Source organism: Triticum aestivum, chromosome 7B (assembly GCF_018294505.1).
Source record: "Triticum aestivum cultivar Chinese Spring chromosome 7B, IWGSC CS RefSeq v2.1, whole genome shotgun sequence".
Taxonomy (NCBI): Eukaryota; Viridiplantae; Streptophyta; class Magnoliopsida; order Poales; family Poaceae; genus Triticum; species Triticum aestivum.
The window spans coordinates 700,022,598-700,041,431 of NC_057813.1; positions in this window are offsets into that span (position 1 = coordinate 700,022,598).

Genomic DNA, 18,834 nt, shown 5'->3' on the forward strand with positions numbered 1-18,834 from the left:
TTGCTAAAGCCCGTAGCAGCCACGTAAAATTTGCAACAACAAAGTAGAGGACGTCTAACTTGTTTTTGCAGGGCATGTTGTGATGTGATATGGTCAAGACGTGATGCTATATTTTATTGTATGAGATGATCATGTTTTGTAACCGAAGTTATCGGCAACTGGCAGGAGCCATATGGTTGTCGCTTTATTGTATGAAATGCAAACGCCCTGTAATTGCTTTACTTTATCTCTAAGCGGTAGCGATAGTCGTAGAAGCAATAGATGGCGTAACGACAACGATGCTACGATGAAGATCAAGGTGTCGCGCCGGTGACGATGGTGATCACGACGGTGCTTCGAAGATGGAGATCACAAGCACAAGATGATGATGGCCATATCATATCACTTATATTGATTGCATGTGATGTTTATCCTTTATGCATCTTATCTTGCTTTGATTGACGGTAGCATTTTAAGATGATCTCTCACTAATAATCAAGAAGTGTTCTCCCTGAGTATGCACCGTTGCGAAAGTTCTTCGTGCTGAGACACCACGTGATGATCGGGTGTGATAGGCTCTACGTTCAAATACAACGGGTGCAAAACAGTTGCACACGCGGAATACTCAGGTCATACTTGACGAGCCTAGCATATACAGATATGGCCTCGGAACACGGAGACCGAAAGGTCGAGCGTGAATCATATAGTAGATATGATCAACATAGTGATGTTCACCATTGAAACTACTCCATCTCACGTGATGATCGGACATGGTTTAGTTGATTTGGATCACGTGATCACTTAGATGACTAGAGAGATGTCTGTCTAAGTGGGAGTTCTTAAGTAATATGATTAATTGAACTTAAATTTATCATGAAACTTAGTACCTGATAGTATTTTGCTTGTCTATGTTTGTTTGTAGATAGATGGCTCGTGTTGTTGTTCCGTTAAATTTTAATGCGTTCCTTGAGAAAGCAAAGTTGAAAGATGATGGTAGCAATTACACGGACTGGGTCCGTAACCTGAGGATTATCCTCATTGCTGCACAGAAAAGTTACGTCCTGGAAGCACCGCTGGGTGCCAGGCCTGCTGCTGATGCAACTGACGACGTTAAGAACGTCTGGCAGAGCAAAGCTGATGACTACTCGATAGTTCAGTGTGCCATGCTTTACGGCTTAGAACCGGGTCTTCAACGACGTTTTGAACGTCATGGGGCATATGAGATGTTCCAGGAGTTGAAGTTAATATTTCAAGCAAATGCCCGGATTGAGAGATATGAAGTCTCCAATAAGTTCTACAGCTGCAAGATGGAGGAGAATAGTTCTGTCAGTGAACACATACTCAAAATGTCTGGGTATAATAATCACTTGATTCAACTGGGAGTTAATCTTCCTGATGATAGTGTCATTGACAGAATTCTTCAATCACTGCCACCAAGCTACAAGAGCTTCGTGATGAACTATAATATGCAAGGGATGAACAAGACTATTCCCGAGCTCTTCGCAATGCTAAAAGCCGCGGAGGTAGAAATCAAGAAGGAGCATCAAGTGTTGATGGTTAACAAAACCACCAGTTTCAAGAAAAAGGGCAAAGGGAAGAAGAAGGGGAACTTCAAAAAGAACAGCAAGCAAGTTGCTGCTCAAGAGAAGAAACCCAAGTCTGGACCTAAGCCTGAAACTGAGTGCTTCTACTGCAAGCAGACTGGACACTGGAAGCGGAACTGCCCCAAGTATTTGGCGGATAAGAAGGATGGCAAAGTGAACAAAGGTATATGTGATATACATGTTATTGATGTGTACCTTACTAATGCTCGCAGTAGCACCTGGGTATTTGATACTGGTTCTGTTGCTAATATTTGCAACTCGAAACAGGGACTACGGATTAAGCGAAGATTGGCTAAGGACGAGGTGACGATGCGCGTGGGAAATGGTTCCAAAGTCGATGTGATCGCGGTCGGCACGCTACCTCTACATCTACCATCGGGATTAGTTTTAGACCTAAATAATTGTTATTTGGTGCCAGCGTTAAGCATGAACATTATATCTGGATCTTGTTTGATGCGAGACGGTTATTCATTTAAATCAGAGAATAATGGTTGTTCTATTTATATGAGTAATATCTTTTATGGTCATGCACCCTTGAAGAGTGGTCTATTTTTATTAAATCTCGATAGCAGTGATACACATATTCATAGTGTTGAAACCAAAAGATGCAGAGTTAATAATGATAGTGCAACTTATTTGTGGCACTGCCGTTTAGGTCATATCGGTGTAAAGCGCATGAAGAAACTCCATACTGATGGGATTTTGGAATCACTTGATTATGAATCACTTGGTACTTGCGAACCGTGCCTCATGGGCAAGATGACTAAAACGCCGTTCTCCGGAACTATGGAGCGAGCAACTGACTTGTTGGAAATCATACATACTGATGTTTGTGGTCCAATGAATGTTGAGGCTCGCGGCGGATATCGTTATTTTCTCACCTTCACAGATGATTTGAGCAGATATGGGTATATCTACTTGATGAAACACAAGTCTGAAACATTTGAAAAGTTCAAAGAATTTCAGAGTGAAGTAGAAAATCATCGTAACAGGAAAATAAAATTTCTACGATCTGATCGTGGAGGAGAATATTTGAGTTACGAGTTTGGTCTACACTTGAAACAACACGGAATAGTTTCGCAACTCACGCCACCTGGAACACCACAACGAAATGGTGTGTCCGAACGTCGTAATCGTACTTTACTAGATATGGTGCGATCTATGATGTCTCTTACTGATTTACCGCTATCGTTTTGGGGTTATGCTTTAGAGACGGCCGCATTCACGTTAAATAGGGCACCATCAAAATCCGTTAAGACGACGCCTTATGAACTATGGTTTGGCAAGAAACCAAAGTTGTCGTTTCTTAAAGTTTGGGGCTGCGATGCTTATGTGAAGAAACTTCAACCAGATAAGCTCGAACCCAAATCGGAGAAATGTGTCTTCATAGGATACCCAAAAGAGACTATTGGGTACACCTTCTATCACAGATCTGAGGGCAAGATTTTCGTTGCTAAAATCGGATCCTTTCTAGAGAAGGAGTTTCTCTCGAAAGAAGTGAGTGGGAGGAAAGTAGAACTTGATGAGATAACTGTATCTACTCCCTTATTGGAAAGTAGTTCATCACAAGAACCGGTTCCTGTGACAACTACTCCAATTAGTGAGGAAGCTAATGATATTGATCATGAAACTTCAGATCAAGTTTCTACTGAACCTCGTAGGTCTACCAGAATAAGATCCGCACCAGAGTGGTACGGTAATCCAATTCTGGAAGTCATGTTGCTTGACCATGATGAACCTACGAACTATGAGGAAGCGATGATGAGCCCAGATTCCGCAAAATGGCTAGAGGCCATGAAATCTGAGATGGGATCCATGTATGAAAACAAAGTATGGACTTTGGTTGACTTGCCCGATGATCGGCAAGCCATTGAGAATAAATGGATTTTTAAGAAGAAGACTGACGCTGATGGTAATATAACTGTCTATAAAGCTCGACTTGTTGCGAAAGGTTTTCGACAAGTTCAAGGGGTTGACTATGATGAGACTTTCTCACCCGTAGCGATGCTTAAGTCTGTCCGAATCATGTTAGCTATTGCTGCATTTCATAATTATGAAATTTGGCAAATGGATGTCAAAACTGCATTCTTGAATGGATTTCTGGAAGAAGAGTTGTATATGATGCAGCCAGAAGGTTTTGTAGATCCAAAAGGTGCTAACAAAGTGTGCAAGCTCCAGCGTTCTATTTATGGACTGGTGCAAGCATCTCGGAGTTGGAATAAACGCTTTGATAGTGTGATCAAAGCATATGGTTTTATACAGACTTTTGGAGAAGCCTGTATTTACAAGAAAGTGAGTGGGAGCTCTGTAGCATTTCTGATATTATATGTAGATGACATATTATTAATTGGAAATGATATAGAATTTCTGGATAGCATAAAGGGATACTTGAATAAAAGTTTTTCAATGAAAGACCTCGGTGAAGCTGCTTATATATTGGGCATCAAGATCTATAGAGATAGATCAAGACGCTTAATAGGACTTTCACAAAGCACATACCTTGATAAAATTTTGAAAAAGTTCAAAATGGATCAGGCAAAGAAAGGGTTCTTGCCCGTACTACAAGGTGTGAAGTTGAGTCAAACTCAATGCCCGACCACATCAGAAGATAGAGAGAAAATGAAAGATGTTCCCTATGCTTCAGCCATAGGCTCTATCATGTATGCAATGCTGTGTACCAGACCTGACGTATGCTTAGCAATAAGCTTGGCAGGAAGGTACCAAAGTAATCCAGGAGTGGATCACTGGACAGCGGTCAAGAACATCCTGAAATACCTGAAAAGGACTAAGGATATGTTTCTCGTATATGGAGGTGACAAAGAGCTAGTCGTAAATGGTTACGTCGATGCAAGCTTTGACACTGATCCGGACGATTCTAAATCGCAAACCGGATACGTGTTTTTATTAAACGGTGGAGCTGTAAGTTGGTGCAGTTCTAAACAAAGCGTCGTGGCGGGATCTACATGTGAAGCGGAGTACATAGCTGCTTCGGAAGCAGCAAATGAAGGAGTCTGGATGAAGGAGTTCATTTCCGATCTAGGTGTCATACCTAGTGCATCGGGACCAATGAAAATCTTCTGTGACAATACTGGTGCAATTGCCTTGGCAAAGGAATCCAGATTTCACAAGAGGACCAAGCACATCAAGAGACGCTTCAATTCCATTCGGGACCAAGTCCAAGTGGGAGACATAGAGATTTGCAAGATACATACGGATCTGAATGTTGCAGACCCGTTGACTAAGCCACTCTCACGAGCAAAACATGATCAGCACCAAGACTCCATGGGTGTTAGAATCATTACTATGTAATCTAGATTATTGACTCTAGTGCAAGTGGGAGACTGAAGGAAATATGCCCTAGAGGCAATAATAAAGTTATTATTTATTTCCTCATATCATGATAAATGTTTATTATTCATGCTAGAATTGTATTAACCGGAAACATGATACATGTGTGAATACATAGACAAACATATAGTCACTAGTATGCCTCTACTAGACTAGCTCGTTAATCAAAGATGGTTATGTTTCCTAACCATAGACATGTGTTGTCATTTGATTAATGGGATCACATCATTAGGAGAATGATGTGATTGACATGACCCATTCCGTTAGCCTAGCACTTGATCGTTTAGTATATTGCTATTGCTTTCTTCATGACTTATACATGTTCCTGTAACTATGAGAATTATGCAACTCCCGTTTACCGGAGGAACACTTTGGGTACTACCAAACGTCACAACGTAACTGGGTGATTATAAAGGAGTACTACAGGTGTCTCCGAAGGTACATGTTGAGTTGGCGTATTTCGAGATTAGGTTTTGTCACTCCGATTGTCGGAGAGGTATCTCTGGGCCCTCTCGGTAATGCACATCACTATAAGCCTTGCAAGCAATGTGACCAAATGAGTTGGTTACGGGATGATGCATTACGGAACGAGTAAAGAGACTTGCCGGTAACGAGATTGAACTAGGTATTGGATACCGACGATCAAATCTCGGGCAAGTAACATACCGATGACAAAGGGAACAACGTATGTTGTTATGCGGTTTGACCGATAAAGATCTTCGTAGAATATGTAGGAACCAATATGAGCATCCAGGTTCCGCTATTGGTTATTGACCGAGAATAGTTCTAGGTCATGTCTACATAGTTCTCGAACCCGTAGGGTCCGCACGCTTAACGTTACGATGACAGTTTTATTATGAGTTTATAAGTTTTGATGTACCGAAGTTTGTTCGGAGTCCCGGATGTGATCACGGACGTAACGAGGAGTCTCGAAATGGTCGAGACATAAAGATTGATATATTGGAAGCCTATATTTGGACATCGGAATCGTTCCGGGTGAAATCGGCATTTTACCGGAGCACCGGGAGGTTACCGGAACCCCCCCGGGGGGTTATTGGGCCTACATGGGCCTCGAGGGAGAAGAGGGAAGGAGGCAGGAGGGGCCGCGCGCCCCTCCCCTTCCTAGTCCGAATAGGACAAGGGAAGGGGGGCGGCGCCCCCCCTTTCCTTCCCCTCTTCCTCCTCTTTCCCCCCTTCTCCTATTCCAACTAGGAAAGAAGGGAGTCCTACTCCCGGTGGGAGTAGGACTCCCCCCTTGGCGCGCCCTCCTTGGCCGGCCGCCTCCTCCCCCCTGGCTCCTTTATATACGGGGGCGGGGGGCACCCATAGACACACAAGTTGATCTACGGATCGTTCCTTAGCCGTGTGCGGTGCCCCCCTCCACCATATTCCACCTCGGTCATATCGTCGCGAAGCTTAGGCGAAGCCCTGCGCCGGTAGAACATCATCATCGTCACCACGCCGTCGTGCTGATGGAACTCATCCCCGAAGCTTTGCTGGATCGGAGCCCGGGGATCGTCATCGAGCTGAACGTGTGCTGAACTCGGAGGTGCCGTACCTTCGGTGCTTGGATCGGTCGGATCGTGAAGACGTACGACTACATCAACCGCATTGTGCTAACGCTTCCGCTTACGGTCTACGAGGGTATGTGGACAACACTCTCTCCTCTCGTTGCTATGCCATCACCATGATCTTGCGTGTGCGTAGGAATTTTTTTTGAAATTACTACGTTCCCCAACACCAAGATCGAGCTGGAAGATCTCGGGATGCTCGAGACCAGCACGCGCGCCAACGTGCTGGCACGAGCGAGGCACGGTCGCCTAGACGGGATACTGCTCCTTCTAACATAGTTAGAAGTCCGAGCATATCCCGCTCCTCGCACCGTTCGCCCCTGCCGCCCACCACTCCAGCAGAGGCTTTGGCGCAAGCTCAACTACTCCTGGATTACCCTCCAACGTCAGACAAGATCGATGAATGGAGGGACACCAGTCAGAGTCTCATCGGCTTCGCCAACGGCGACACTCCGCGGCAGGATGGCCGGGCACGGGCCGATGGCGACGAACCGGTGGGGGTGCAACCACCAAGCACTCTCCACCCCGAAGGCCAAGATCGCCGACTCGCCGGAACCACCTCGAGAGCGACTCCACCGCATCATCAGATCCACGAGCTCGTCGCGATCAGCGCCAAGTTCTTCACGAACGACAGCAAGAAGACGCTCGAACCCGCATCGAGCGCCAAAGAGAAGCGCGGCGTCAATCGGACCAGCGCGCTGGGCCCTCTGTCGACATGCATGCGCCAGGGGAACCAGGCGACTTGCCATACGCGGTAGGTTGCCCTGCGTTCACTCGTGAGCTGCGGCAAGTCCAGTGGCCCAGCACGAAGAATTTCAAGCCAGATGTACCAGAGAAGTATGACGGCAAGTCGCATCCGTCGGAGTTCCTCAGCATCTATACCATCGCGGTGCAAGCTGCTGGGGGGCGGGACGACAAGATCCTTGCCAACTACTTCCCGTTGGTGCTCAAGCCCAATGTCAGATCCTGGCTTATGCATTTGCTGAACAACTCCATATCCTCCTGGGAAGACCTATGCCAACAGTTTGTCGGCGCCTTTACAGGCGGCCACAAGCCTCCTGGCCAGGAGAGCGACCTTCATCTGCTCGCCCAGAAGGAAGGAGAGTCCCTGCGCAAGTACATTCAGAGATTCAGCCGCGTACAGCACAACATCCCAGATGTCCACCCTGCCGCGGTAATCAGCGCGTTCCATCAGAACGTGCGAAACCGCAGGATGCGGGAGGAGATGGCGATGTGCAAGATCAGAGACGTCAGTGAGCTATATGCCCTGGCCGACAAGTGTGCACGTGCTGAGGAAGGGAGGAAACTCCCCGGAGAGAGTGCAGAAGCAGGAGGGTCTGAGAGCGAAGAGGCCGCCCCGGCAAAGAAAAACCGGCGGCGGAACAACAGGAAGAAGAAAGGCAAAGATGTGCTAGTCGTTGAGCAGTCCAGCAACGAAGGTGGCGCCAAGAAAGCCAAAGCTGGTAGCTCCGGCGGCACTAACTACCAGGCTGTGGCGGTTGCCGACAAGCAGGACGGCACCAACAAGCAGTACTGCAAGATCCACCGCACCAAGGGCCATGACCTCCAGAGCTGCAAGAAGGTCGAGCAGCTTGTCGAGCAGCAAAAGGTTGAATACGAGCGACGCGACAAGGAGAAAGCCCAGGAAGGTGCTGGAGGAGCCGGTAAGAAACGTCCCGGCCGAGGAGGACGCCGCGGCAAGGCCAAGCAGCGGCAAGGAGATAGACCTCCGTGCGGCCGCGACAAGGATGAAGATGACGACGACGATGAAGATATGGATGATGACGAGACCGATGAGCAGGAGTTCCAGAAAGCCACAGAGGTCCTGTGCGTTGACGGCGGTGCTTCTCTGCATACTTCCCACCGCCAGCTCAAGCACTGGATGCGGGAAGTTAACGCAGCAGAACCACCCATCGAGTCACGCAAGCCTCTGAAATGGTCCAGCACGCCTATCATCTTTGATATTTAGGACCACCCTGATCGCATAACTGCGGTCGGGTGCTTGCCGATGTTGGTTTCTCCAACTATCCGCAACCTCAAGGTCACTAAGATGCTAGTTGACGGCGGGGCCGGCTTGAACCTGATCTCCTCCGCGGTACTCCAGAAACTCCAGATCCCTGATAGCGAGCTCGAAGAGACCGGCACATTCCAAGGAATCAATCCGGGAAGAAGCAAGCCGAAGGGAAAGATCACGTTGCCGGTGACATTTGGCAGCGAGTTAAACTTCAGGACTGAGAGGGTCACCTTTGACGTAGCTGACTCTCCATTGCCTTACATTGGGATACTCGGCCGTCCAGCACTCGCCAAATTCATGGCAGCCTCTCACTATGCATACAACATGCTGAAGATGCCAGGCCCGATAAGTGTCATCTCTGTCCCTGGCGACAAGAAGGATGCCCTTATCTGCGCCGACAAGATCTACCGGGAAGCAGCAGCCGCAACAGATCGCAAGTCACTTGCCGCTGAAGCTCCCGGGGCGAAGAAGAAGACCAAGTCCGGCAAGAGTTCTGATGCCCACTCCGGCAAGCGCACCTCTTCGGAGTGCTGCGCTACCGTCGAGGACGCACCATCGAGCTCCACCGGCGAGTGTAAGAAGACAATGGCAGCTCCACCAGAGACCAAAAAGGTGTCCGCCAAGGAGGATGGAACTGGTGGTACCTTCACCATCAGTGCCACTCTCGACCCTAAATAGGAAAGCGCGTTCGTTGCTTTCCTGCGGGCGAACGTCGACGTGTTTGCGTGGCAACCGTTTGACATCCCCGGTGTTCCCAGGAAAGTAATCGAGCACCATCTTGCCGTCTGCCCTCATGCGCGGCCTGTCAAGCAGAAAGTTAGGAAGCAGGCAGTGGAGCGCCAAGAATGCATCGCAGAAGAAATCAAGAAATTGGAGGCAGCAGGCCTTGTCAGAGGAGTGCTCCATCCTACGTGGTTGGCCAATCCTGTAGTCGTGCGCAAAGCAAACGGGAAATGGAGACTTTGTATCGACTTTATCGATGTCAATAAAGCTTGTCCCAAAGACCCATTTCCCTTGCCGCGCATCGACCAGATTGTTGACTCCACGGCCGGATGTGACTTGCTGTCATTTCTTGATGCATACTCAGGGTACCATCAGACCTTCATGGCAGAAGAGGATGAGGAGAAGACCGCATTCATCACCCCATGTGGCACATACTGTTTTGTACGGATGCCTTTCGGTTTAAAGAATGCTGGTTCAACATTTGCAAGGGTAGTCCATTACGCTTTTGAGCCGCAAATCACAGAAATGTGGAAGCCTACATGGATGACATAGTGGTCAAGAGCAAGGACAAGGCGACTCTGATTCAACATTTAGACGAAACCTTTGCAAATCTGCGCAAGATCAACCTCAAGCTTAACCCCGAGATATGTGTGTTTGGAGTCCCCTCCGGCAAGCTTCTCGGGTTCTTCGTGTCTCAGCGGGGAATTGAAGCCAATCCCGACAAGATCAAGGCCATTGAGCAGATAGAAGCACCAAAGCGCGTCAAGGATGTACGAAGACTTGCCGGTTGCGTAGCTGCTCTCAGCAGGTTTATCTCTAGGTCCGCTGAGGGCGCCCTGCTGTTTTTCAAAATATTGAAAAAGGCAGGTCCAATGAAATGGACTCCGGAGGCGGAGGCTGCGCTGCAGGACTTGAAGAGATACCTGTCCTCCACTCCAACACTTGTCGCACCTAAGCCACAAGAGAAGTTGCTGATATATATATAGCGGCAACCAATCAAGTGGTTAGTGCTGCCTTAGTGGCGGAGAGGGAGGCGGATGATGAGCCAGCAACCGCGGCAGATGCATCCAACGACAAGCAGAGGACTTCACCGACAAGCTCTGGTCCGGACAAAGATGGATCTGCGCAGCCGCTTGAGAAGATGTAGAAAAGAATGGTGCAGCGCCCAGTTTAGTTTGTCAGTTCCCTTCTGCAGGGGGCTAGGTCAAGGTACTCTGGTGTGCAGAAATTGCTTTTCGGCCTTCTCATGGCCTCGAGAAAGCTGCGCCATTACTTCCAAGCACATGAGATCACAGTCATCACTCGTTTTCCGCTGAAGAGGATACTCCAAAATCCAGAAGCGACAGGCAGGATTGTCGAGTGGGCACTGGAACTGTCAAGCTTTGGCCTTAAGTTTGAGAGCACTTCAACTATCCAAAGCAGAGCGTTGGCAGAGTTCATAGCAGAATGGACGCCAACACAAGATGAAGAAATTCCAGAAACAAGCATCCCTGTCAAGGAAGCAAGCAAAGAATGGTTGATGTACTTTGATGGTGCCTTCTCGCTGCAAGGCGCCGGTGCGGGCGTGCTACTTGTCGCACCCACCGGAGAGCACCTCAAGTACGTAGTCCAGATGCACTTTCCCAAGGAACAAGCGACGAACAATACCGCAGAGTATGAAGGTTTGCTTGCCGGTCTCAGGATCGCAGCAGACCTTGGGATCAAAAAGCTCATTGTCAGGGGTGACTCACAGCTTGTCATCCGCCAAGTGAACAAGAATTATCAGAGTCCATTGATTGAAGCTTACGTTGATGAAGTGAGAAAGCTAGAAGAGCACTTTGACGGTCTACAGATGGAACATGTTCCAAGAGCTCAGAATGACATTGCCGATGGCCTGTCAAAGTGTGCCGCACTTAAGTTACCTGTGGAACCAGGGATCTTTATGCTCAAGCTGACTCAACCATCTGTAACGCCATCAACTGGATAGAGCAAGAAGAGGAAGTTGATTTCTGGTGACTATTTTCCGGCAGAGCTCCCCGAAGCCGCCGTCAAGAAGGTCCCCAAGATCGACGCCAAGGGTGCTGAGGAGCAGTCTGCTCCGGCAAGCCTTAGGGCTTGTTCCGTTGAAGCAGACGCTCCCAACAAGCTTTGCTCCGGCAAGCTTGCCGGGTAACATCAAGCTCCAGCTGAGCCGCAGGTTCTCGCCGTAGAAGCGGATTTTCCCACAGCATCAGATGTGCCTTTAGTCCTTGTTGTCGAGCCGCAAGCTCCAGCATGGGCACAGCAGATTGTCCGTTTCCTTCAGACAGGAGAACTTCCCGAAGAGCAAGAAGAAGTGGAAAGAGTAGCCCGGCAGTCAAGTATGTACCAGTTTGTCGACAGCACACTGTACAGAAGAAGACTCAACAGTGTGAAATTGAAGTGTATTCACCGGGAAGATGGACAAAAGCTGTTGGCAGAGATACATGGAGGCATATGTGGTCACCACATTGGCGCAAGAGCACTTGCCGGCAAAGTGTTTCGGCAAGGTTTCTTTTGGCCGACAGCCCTCCAGGATGCAACTGCACAAGTAACCAAGTGTGAAGCGTGCCAGTTCCATTCCAAGCAGATACACTAGCCAGCTCAAGCTCTCCAGACGATCCCTTTATCCTGGCCATTTTCGGTCTGGGGGCTCGACATCCTCGGCCCCTTTCCCCGAGCTGTCGGGGGCTTTGAGTACTTGTACATTGCAATCGACAAGTTCACAAAGTGGCCGGAAGTGGAAGCAGTGAGGAAGGTGACAGCACAGTCAGCAGTCAAGTTCTTCAGGTCAATTGTTTGCCGCTTCGGGATCCCTACCAGGATCATCACCGACAACGGCACACAATTCACGAGCCGCACCTTCATGCAGTACGTCCAAGATCTTGGCGCCAAGGTTTGCTTCGCTTCTGTTGCTCATCCGAGAAGCAACGGTCAAGCGGAGAGGGTAAATGCTGAAGTGCTGCGCGGGCTCAAGACCAGGACTTTCGACAGGCTGCGCAAGTGCGGAAAGAACTGGATTGAGGAGCTGCCGGTGGTTCTTTGGTCGGTCAGGACGACGCCAAATCGAGCCACTGGCCAGACACCTTTCGCTCTAGTCTATGGAGCAGAGGCAGTTCTCCCCATGGAACTCGTATACGGGTCACCTCGAGTGCTCGCTTATGATGAGCTTGAGCAAGAGCAGTTGCGACAAGATGATGCACTGCTCCTTGAGGAGGACCGTCTTCAGGCTGTTGTACGAGCTGCTCGCTACCAGCAAGCTTTGTGCTGCTACCATAGCCGCAAAGTTAATGCCAGAAGTCTCGAGGAAGGAGACCTTGTTCTTCGGCGCGTTCAGTCCGCCAAGAACTCCAACAAGTTGACGCCGAAGTGGGAAGGCCCTTACCGGGTGAAACGAGTCACTAGGCCTGGCGCTGTCCGCCTTGAGACCGAAGATCGCATTCCGGTGAGCAACTCCTGGAACATTGAGCATCTTCGTAAGTTTTACCCATAAGGCGCGGTTGCCGGAACCTGTTCCGGCAACCACCTTTTGTACAAGTCTTGCCGATGTTGCGTGTAATCCTTTGTACAAAGCCGGGCGCAGATCCCGTGCATAAGTAAAGCTCATGTGCTCCGCACATCTTGTCAATTTCATGCTTTCTACTTTTCTTTGCATGCATGTATCTGACACTTTGTGCAGCGCATACCCCCGGTAAGCAATAACGAGCCGTAAGGCTTCATATCATTATTTTCTCTTCTTTCTATTTCTCAAAGGAAGGAAGTTCCCTCGCACACAAGTTTGCCGGGGGAAAGGAGAAGATAATGGTGTGGACCAGGCGTCGTTCAAGGAAGTTTTCGCCTTACCGGAAAGCAAATGACAGAAAAGCTAAGCTGCCAAAGTTTGAGCAATCAGTTTTACTTTTTAAGTTATCTTCCTCGAACGACCCTGTTTTGTATGGAAAACCTATGCGCGGAGGAACCAACTCATAGCTAGTTGCGCCCTTATTTTGTTTCGAGTCCGCTCAACAACTTAAGTGAGCTGCGACTAGTTGCGACAAGGTTTCTTGTCGGCAGCGGCATCGCCAGCAGGCTGCTGATGTTCCGCACTCAGCGCTCGCGGCTAAGGTGCCTGCGCCGACAAGTTCCCTAAAAGCGTAGGGCAAAAACATACAAAGGAAGGAATCAAGTAAAGGAGATAACATAGCAATTGCTAGCCAAAATAAAGTCGTATTACAAGATAGCTTGTCGCAGCTCTAACAGCTTGTCTCGTAACATGATCAGCAGCGACAAGGAAAAGAGAAAATGGGCGGCCTAATCTACGCGATCGCCCTCAACCCTCTTGATCCCGCTCACCTTGTCCATAATGGGTGCGACAAGGGCCTTGAGCGCTTCCAAGTCAGCATCCGGCGGCAAGGACCTGAGGATGTTGGTGAGGTTGAGGCCTGGGTTGCGGAAGGCCACCTTCACCAGCACCTTCTGGAGAGCCCCTGCGCAGATCTTGCGCGACTCGTCGGCCAGCTGCTTTGGGATCTTCTCCCGGAGTCGCTGGAGGGCCGTCGCCACGCCTTCGAAGAACAAGCTGAGCTTGGCGCTGGGTTGGAGGTGCTCATCGGAGGAGTACCCGAAATCCCCCATCCCCAGCTGCGCCAGCTCCTTGTCGATGGCTGCGGCAGCATCCACAAGACCCTTGGTCCAATGCTCCACGGTCTCCCTGAAAGTGCCCTGGGTGGCAGCAGCATTCGCCAGCAGCGCCTCGTCGGCCTTGATCTTCTCCGACAAGGCCGCTTCCCACTCCCTGGCACCGTCCAGCGTCTGAGTCAAAGTGGCCAGCTTCAACTCGAGATCTGCGTTGGAGTCCTTGGCGGCACTGAGCTCCTTGATCCTCTCAGCGAGACGACCTTGCAGCTCACCATGGGCAGCGGCGTCCTTCTCGCGCTCGCGCTTGAGCGCAGCAAGCTCCTCGCCGCTCGCCTTGAGATCGGCTTCCAGTTGCGCCATCTTTGTCTCCAGCTCCTTCTTGGCGGCCTCGGCAGCTGCAGCAGCATCCTTTGCCTCCTTGAGAGCCCCGCCGAGTGTTTGCTCGCGCGCGGCAAGCTCCTCCTCGTGGCTGTCAAGGTTGACCTTGCGCTACGCCAACTCGCCTTCTTGCGCAGACAGCTTCTCGGCAACAAGTCGCTGTCGCTCTTCAATTTAAGCCTTCTCGAGGAGGAAGGCCTTCCGCTCCTCGTCGACCTGTTCCCGCTCCTCTGCCAGGGCCCGGAGAGCTTCCTACCTGAAACTCCATAGCTCCTCCGCACGCTTCTCGATGTCCACTCCCGCCTTCGCGACAAGTGCTTCTCGAGAGACCAGCTTGGCTTGTCGGGCGCGGTAGAGCGACAACAGCTTCCGCAGCAGCCGCTCCTCCTCAGGCTCGTCGCTGCTGCTGCTTGGCGCGTCAACCAGCGTCAGCCCAGCGGAGGCAAGCACCTCTCCATCCAGCATCTCTCCTTCGACCGGCACCCTGGAGCTTGACGCCCAGGGGAGCTTGATGAAGATGTCATCGCCGGCCTTCAGATAGGCACCGGGCTGGGGCTCTTCGGAGCCTGGCGCTGCAGCAGTGGCGAAGGGATCAGCGGTCGGCGTAGCGCCTGGCGCTCCTGCGGCCTCAGGGCCGTCAGTGCGATCGCCGGATCCCTCGCCGGCTTCTGTGGCGGCAGCTTTGGCGGCCTCTTCGCCGGCGGGCTCATCAGCGCCGGCTTCTCCTTCGGTGGCAACGGCGTCGTCAGCATTGCTGCGCGCATTCTCCTCGCCGGCGACCTCGGTTTCCATCGGCTCCGTAGCGGATGGATCTGATGAACGGAAAAGGGAGAGAAGTCATCCAAAAAGAAAATCAGAAGAAGAATAATTCAGGGGAAGTTTTCAAGCAGAAGGATTACCTGTGCTAGGACCTGCAGTCGTGGCCTCAACCACCGGAGGGTCGCTGGTGTTGTCCCTTGCCGGAGAACTGCCCCTTGCCGGAGAATGGTCCTTTGCCGGAGAATTCTCCCTTGCCGGAGAACGCTCCCGTGCCGGGGAATTCTCCCTTGGCGGTGTAGTTGAAGCAGATGGCACTTCGGGAGCGGCTTCCGGGCACTCCTGATGAAGCTGCTCTGCTCCTACACAAACCCAAATCAGATATCGGCAAAGAAAAAGCACCCAGGCGCGCCTAACAGCAGGAAGTAAAACATATACTTACTTTGGGGGCTGCGCTGGGGGCTGCTTGGAGGAAGGGTTGCCGGGTCCGGCAAGGTGGTCTCGGACATGTCCACTGCCGTCACAGCGGGATCGTCCTCGATGACAATCACCGGGGCTTTGGCTCTCTTCGCCGCTCTCTGGGCCAGCGTCCTGAAAAGGATGGATTCAGAGTGAAGCAAGTCAGACACAAGACAAAGCAACAAAATCGAAGAACTACAAGTATAGCAAAGAATCTTACTCTTCTTCTTCCTCGTCGGAGCTAAGCGCGGAGAGATCGAAGTCCGGCTCGCCTCCGGTGCAACGAGGCGGAGGAGTAGGTTCCCTTGTCCGCTTGGCGGGGGCAGTGGCGGTGGACCGGGAAGACCCCGCTCCAGTTGCCGCAGCGGCGTGAGGCGCTCCCACGGCAGCACTGCTTGCCGCGGTAGAGCGTGTCGCATGGCTCGGCGGCTGTTGACTCGTCTGCCGCTCCGCTGCGTCCCCGGCCCTGCGGAGACGCCTTCTTGGTGGAGCTGGGGGCTCCGCTTGCGATGAGCTGCCTAAAGGTTCGAGCCCGACAAGTCCTCCCTCGCCGGGCTTGCTCGACTCGGCTTCAGGCCCGACAAGTTCTTCCTCGCCGGCAAACTCCTCTCGCTCGGCAAGGCTTGCCGCCTCTGCTGCCTCTGCCTCCTCCACGGTGAATCCAAACTCGCCCGCGGCAGCTGCTGCCGCCGCCTCTTCCAGCCTGGTGGCGATGCGCTGCATCTCCGCATCGGTGGTGTCGCGGGTGAGGCTCTTCTGTTCATCAAAGAGGATCGCCACTTCTACCAAGCTGTCGAAGAACTCCTGCACGATGTCATCGGCGGGCTCTTGCCAAGTCGGGACAATCCCATGTGAATCGCACAACGGCATCATTGCCCGGATGCGGTCGAGCGAGGAGTTGTTGCACAGCAGAATCACACCCCTCGGCAACATGAATGGCTGTTGAGGATTGCGCTTGAACAGTTCCAGGAGCATCTCGTCCAGCTCCAGGACAGTGAAGTTGAAGTTGAGGCCCGGGCGCAGCCTCATGATATCCGCCGAGTTCTGGAACTCCCAGGCGGGTCTCCTCCTCTCCTACAGGGGGGCGATGCGGCGGCGAAGGAAATCTGCGCCAACGGCGCCTACGATGAGCCCGGCAAGCCTAAGGCGTAGGATCCCGGTGACGGCAATCCTCAGCCTGTCGTCTTCCGGGGCCACGTTGCTCCAATCGTTGCCACGCGCTATTGGGACTTGGCGATGGCGGTGAAGGGCTGCGGATTCTCCTCGACGATCCAGCACCATTCTGCCCTCCATTCCAGCAACTTGCTGCGGAGCTCTCCCTCCAGATAGGCCTCCTTCTTTCCGGTCCTCGAGATCCAGGCGATTCCGCCGGATAAGGGCTCTCCTCTCTCTACTCGGGGCATGAAGAAATGGCAGAAAAGAGCTACGTTGGTATGGACTCCGACAAAGTTTTCGCAGAGATGTACGAAAACTGCCATGGTCAGGACAGCATTGGGGGTGAAGTCAAGGAGGCGGAACCCGTAGGTGTTCATGATGTCACAGAAAAATTCAGAGAAGGATGGGCAGAGCCCGCAGTAGAAGAACAGCACGAAGAAGGGGTACCCATTCGAAGCCAGTTCCGAAGCGGCAGCGGGGAGTACCTTCGTGCGCGGATGCGCTCGCGTCTCCGTCGACCAGAAGAGGTAGTAGTACTCCCTCAGCTCCTTCGTGCAAAGCTGGGGGGGAAGATTGCCCGCTCCTTCCGCAACGCCGCGAGCCGCTGCGCCTCGGCCGACTTCACGACCTTCCCCTTATCGGCTTTCGGAGCCATGGCGGAGGTGGTGGGGGAGATCGACGGCGTTGGGGATGCTGGTGGCGATGGGGGGCGGAGCGCTGCTCTCTCTTTCAGCTTTGGGAAGGAGGGAGGAGCGGCGGAGATTTCTGAGATTGGAGCAGCAACCGGCGAGATGGGCGAACTGCCCCTGTTTCCCCTGCTTATAAAGGGGGAGGGGGCGGGCGTTCCTTCTTTCCGAATAAAGAAACCATCCACGATCTCTCCCACGACGCCGCATTCAACGCGTGCCGTTCAGGGAGGGCGCGGTGGATACGGAGAAAGATACGGCGTAACCCAGGCCACGCGTGCCCGTGCCCTGTTTTGGGCCTGGACCAACAGCGCTCGGCACCGTGTATGGCCCAGGCCCGGGGGCTCCTGTCGGTGTACTAGAGTAGGGGTACCCTAGTATCCCGAACTTGTGCACGGGCAGTCGCAGCACCCCGCGGCAAGGCTTGCCGGGTGACCGTCAAGGTCCTCCGTGGTTCCTTTGGAGCCATTCAAGAACAAAGTATTCATGCCAAGGAGACAAGGCCCCGGCAAGAGGAGCTTGCCGGGAAGGCCAACCAAGGCATAAGAGCAAAGTATTCACGCCAAAGAGACAAGGCCCCGGCAAGAGGAGCTTGTCGGGAAGGCAAACCAAGGCATCTCAAGGAACTTGCCGCGACGCGCCACGCGTCCCGGCGAGGCCCGGTGAGCGACAAGCTTCCGGGCGCGACAAGACAACGACCGCGGCAAGGCGCTTGCTGCGACAAGCTACCACTCTGTACCTACGCTCCAGCACATCCACCAACGTGTCGCCCTGAGGCCCTTCCAGGCGCGCGTGGCAGGAGGCTGTGCAGCCAGCGGTGCGCGGTGGCAAGCGGCGCTGACTAGATTACCATCGTGGCGAGCGGTGGCGTCCCTGACGGTCCCTTTCTGCACTGTTTGGGTGACATAGACGGGCATTTAATGCCTTTGTCCCCTGCCGTCAGGGTTAGGTAGGATACACTGTACAAGTAGCTGTGCCAACCGCTATCCCTTTTCCATTTTTTACCCTTGTCTACGTTGCCACCTGTCGGTGACCCCTTGAGCATATAAAAGAAGGCCCATGCGCAACGTAGTGGAAGGGGGTTTCGGAAGGTTCGAAGCCAGAAAACACTCACGCTCGGTCTCGTCAGCAGCTAGAGTGCACTGTAGCACTCAGCGCTCTCGAGCAAGAACTCAATACAATCAGACAAGTAGCAGTAGGAGTATTATCTCTCCGGAGAGCTCCAAAGCTGGGTAAACTGCTCGTGTGCTCCGCCTCGATCTGCTCTTCGTGCAATCTCCGCCCCCCGCCGAACCAAAAGGGGCTCGGTCCGCCGGTCCCATAGGTGTTCGTGGATCAGTCTCCCCGACACCCGTGCACACGGGGTCCCTGACCCCCGTGCGCACGGGACCTAGGTTTTAGCACTCGAGGCCCCATATCCAGTGAGGTTTCAAGTTGGTCTTTGGGGATTTATGTTGAAGCCATCAAGATTGATTTTAATGTCTAACCAAATATATTCAAGGTGCAGTTCGTTAGAGGATCTCAAAGATTGAAATTTGTGGGCTTTT